The following is a 4,194-nucleotide window of genomic DNA, read 5'->3' as shown; positions in this document are numbered from 1 at the left end:
CACTATTGTATTATTTATACCCTTATGCATTCTAAAGTTAGATCGTAATGATGATATTTCAGTTATAATCCATTCTTTGTCTTATTCTATTGATGTGATTTAATTTATTTACCAATAAAATAGTTTAATACATTACTTTATTTGATAGATTGTCTCAAAAATAATAAAAAAAGAACTACAGTTTCTTGTAAACTCCACTTTATTACGTATACAACTACCAAGGACTACCTAGTTTCAATCTGACTGTTTAAATTATTGCTGTTAAACCCATCATTTATAAGCAATTAGATATAGAATGATTCTTTCAGCTACACAACCATATTTTGCCAATTAAGTCGCAAGATTAGTTCTATTCATAAGTCGTGCTTCTAATTAAAGCATCAGAATAAAAATCTCAATGTACCCACATTCTTGGCCCAATCTATAGGTTACGGCCAAAACCCGAAGTTAGCCAATACGCGTATTGCCCGGTAATATTGGCCATTACGCGTAATGCCCGGGCCAATACGCGGCCAATACGCGTATTGGCCGGTTATATCTCTGAACCTTAATGTAAACATCTCAATAAAATTGTTACGATACGTGCTATAGTTATCTTTTACAAATAGATATTTATGCAGTCTCGCAATCCAACGTTCAATTGACCTATTTTCGTGTAATTCTATGATTGTATTCTTAAACTGATTTGGGACTACTCTACTCGGTATTAGACGATTTATATTTCTTACTAGCATAAGTAACTGAGAATAGTGCTAGTAGTAATTTAAGATAGAAATATGCTATCTAAATGATGCTGAAAGACACAAATATTTCTTACTTATTTTTTATTCTTATTTCAGTGCTGTTGAACCAAAGTAGCCAAGAAATAGTCATTAAGAAATTAGTTGTAGAGGATGAAAACTGTACAGCAATCAATTTGGCTTGGACGTTCGAAAATATGCCAAATAATAGTAAAATGATAGTTTCAATGGAGTATGGTTTGGAAACAGAATCTACCCGAACTCAAAAAATTTATTTCACACCCTTACCTGGCAAAAATAATTTAGTTATTGATACTTTTGTATCAAATGCTACGTATTTTTATCGAATAGTCGTGAAAGTAAAGAACAATAGGGGCGAATTCAAGGAATATAGTCAATCTATCAGTCATATTCCAGGTTGATAGACGTATAATCTTTAATTACACTTATGATACCGCAGCTTTATACGAGGCTTGCTATTTTAAATTACTAATGTTCGTAATATGCTGCTTGCAATAATTTCTTGTCTATAAACATAAATTCTTGCATTTATATCTATAATCATTGCTTAAATATGCTCTTAATTTCCATAATTTTGAATAAGGATTTATTTGATCAAAATAGGGATTATGTGTACAACCCATACTCCAGGGGCAAACCTTTTAACGGTACTGGTACCGTTAGCTATCAGTTTTGGCGTTCTATTCTTATTTTTGGCTTTGATAGGAGTTGCACTTTGCAAAAAATATAAAACATGGTTAGTCAGGAAAAATAAATTCTCTGCTTTACCAACCTTATTAATATCCTTGGGAAATTAATTTACTTGAATCTCAATATATTTTTGTTACTGATGTGAAATTCTTAAAGGTGCTTTAAATCATCAACGAAAAAGTATCCATTAGAAGTATTAACAAGAAAATTAGGTAAAATAGTGATTTAAATTGTGAATCTTGTTTTCGAAGCAATAAATTGACTGACGTTAGCACTAAAGAAATTTTTACTTAATGCTTAATTAATTCGATCAGACAACTCAATTTTATTCCATTTATAGGAGCTTTGATGGAATCACAGAATTCCAAATTAGACAATATTCGCCCTGAAGTGGTAATTTATTGAAGAGCATTTAAATCGATTTGTTTAAGCAAAGCAAATGATTATACTTTTTCTTTGCAATGGATAGCCATTGCAACAGTATACCACAACAATAGCAAGCCATCAAGATACAGCTAGCAGGACTAAATATGATCAATTTAGCAATTATGAAGAACTTTACTATCCAGGAAGGGAATGTCATAATAGTCTCCACACCACCGGATCCACTAACACTAATGGTAATAAGTGCGAAATTACATACACAAACGAAGCGGAGAATGAAAGTTCTCTTAGGAGGATATCTCGTAAACCTTTAAATTCATCAAAATTATGTCATTATTGCAATAGGAGAGACTTTATATCAACTGTTGTCTCTATGATTAGCTAAAATATCATATGTTAAAGGAGACTTATATCTTTGGATTTTATAAAAAATTTAAGGCTGATTCCGAATAAATTTTATTCCGTGTAGTTCATTCAACAAAAGTATGTGAAAATCTATATATAGTATCAGATGATAGGAATGATTTGGATGAAGCAGCTTGTAAAGGTGAGTAATTGCACTAACAAGCCGTAATATGATAATCAAATAATTACGGCACCACTTGTAGTAAATATTTTACATTATACTATCTAGATACCGCCTTTATTTGAGGGACCACATATAGATCATGAGAAATTACATTTTCTGAATACATCTGGTAAGAGTAAAAATATCTTTTAAAATCTAAATCTGTAAACCTAACACGTGAGAATTTTTTACTTTCTCAATGATATCCTGGTAATAGTTAAGTAGCTACTTTTCCCCTATTATAGGCTTACCATAGAAACATCAAATATAGCAGCTAGCTACAAATAGACAAAACAATATAACTTTTCCATCAGAATTTTTTAAAGGCCAAGAAGATTCTTCTGGATAAACAAATTGCCTTTTCTTTCTTAAATACTCAACTAAAAAGCACACAAATTTAATTTATCTTAATTACTTTAGTCTGATAATAGCTAGTAGATTAATCTTAGAATTTTAGCGTAGTTTCTATTCCCCTTATAACATTCAGTGCAAGCTTTGAATTTAAAAATCTAGTTCTTATCTTTTTAGCAGTCGCCAATCATTGACGATCAATATGCACTTGCATTCATATCAACTCTACTTTACTACAACTTCTTAATCATAGATTTAAATTTACTCCTATAAAATGATTATTAAATTAACCATATTAGTTCATGAACTGATAATATGCTGCCATACATATTAAATAGTAGCTACTCTTCGCTAAATAAGTAACGCTACTTGCATAAATCACTGTTATATAACTTAGTATTGTGATTGTAGACTGTTAGCCATGTTTAGTATACTGTACGGTAGCGTAACTTCTATATTTATCATAAGACACTATGTGTAAAATAAGGTAAAAGGTTGCCATGCGGATTGTAGCTGCGAATGCTACGAAAAGTATAAAAGCATACAACTTTAGATTATTCTGTTAGTTCATGCTAGAACTCTTTTGTAGTAGGATTCGACTAGAGTAGAGCTGTGTGTAGTTAATCTTTGTATAAGATTCAATAAAGCCACAATTTTTCTAAAATTTGGAACTTCGTGATCGGTATATATCACAATCACCTTGGTGAGTATGTAGGAGTGCAAAGTTAAGGTAAATTACTCATATCCCGTCTTCTAGTTTATGTTAGTCAATCGATACTTGGTATTGTTTCACTATAGAATTAGATCAAGGCTAATCTAAAAATATCGTTTTATTATAATAATTGCTGAAGAGCGAGAATCTAAGCACCTATAATGCATCCTATTTCGCAAGAGTTAACAAAATATCTGTTAATTCGCAATGAATTTTCATCAAAGGAAACATTACAATATTGCGAAATTTGACGACATTATTACTGAATGATTAACAGGCATGAATAGCTATAATAAAAGGTTCAAATTCAAATTTCTGAAAGTACCAGTGATACATTTTTTAACGAGAACTGCTTGTTTAATAACAATGTATGCTCAAGGAAGCCTCGAAATATAACGGACTTTATAATTTATCAGCATCGAATTTACTCACTAGTACTGCAGCAAGCTCTGACGGATAAAATTTTCTCAGTTAGTAAAAGTAAATTTTCTTAAAACTATCTATTCATCCGGATGAACTACTTCTATCTCTACAAGAAAGGTAAAGTTGCTTAAATGCTTTACAATTTAGCAACCTGGAGATTATAAGCAAGAGCTTTCGAATAGCATCATATAAGAATTTTTATAGCAACGAAAATTCTACAATTACTGTATTTCTATAGTAGGCAAAAGTAACATGTTCACCTTATCATAATCGTAAAATATGACTTAATGACTACAAAAGACTAC

Source organism: Trichoplax adhaerens, genomic scaffold (genome assembly GCF_000150275.1).
Source record: "Trichoplax adhaerens TRIADscaffold_22 genomic scaffold, whole genome shotgun sequence".
Classification (NCBI taxonomy): domain Eukaryota; kingdom Metazoa; phylum Placozoa; class Uniplacotomia; order Trichoplacea; family Trichoplacidae; genus Trichoplax; species Trichoplax adhaerens.
The sequence above is the reverse complement of the archived record's forward strand: the minus strand, read 5'-3'. Positions refer to the sequence as shown.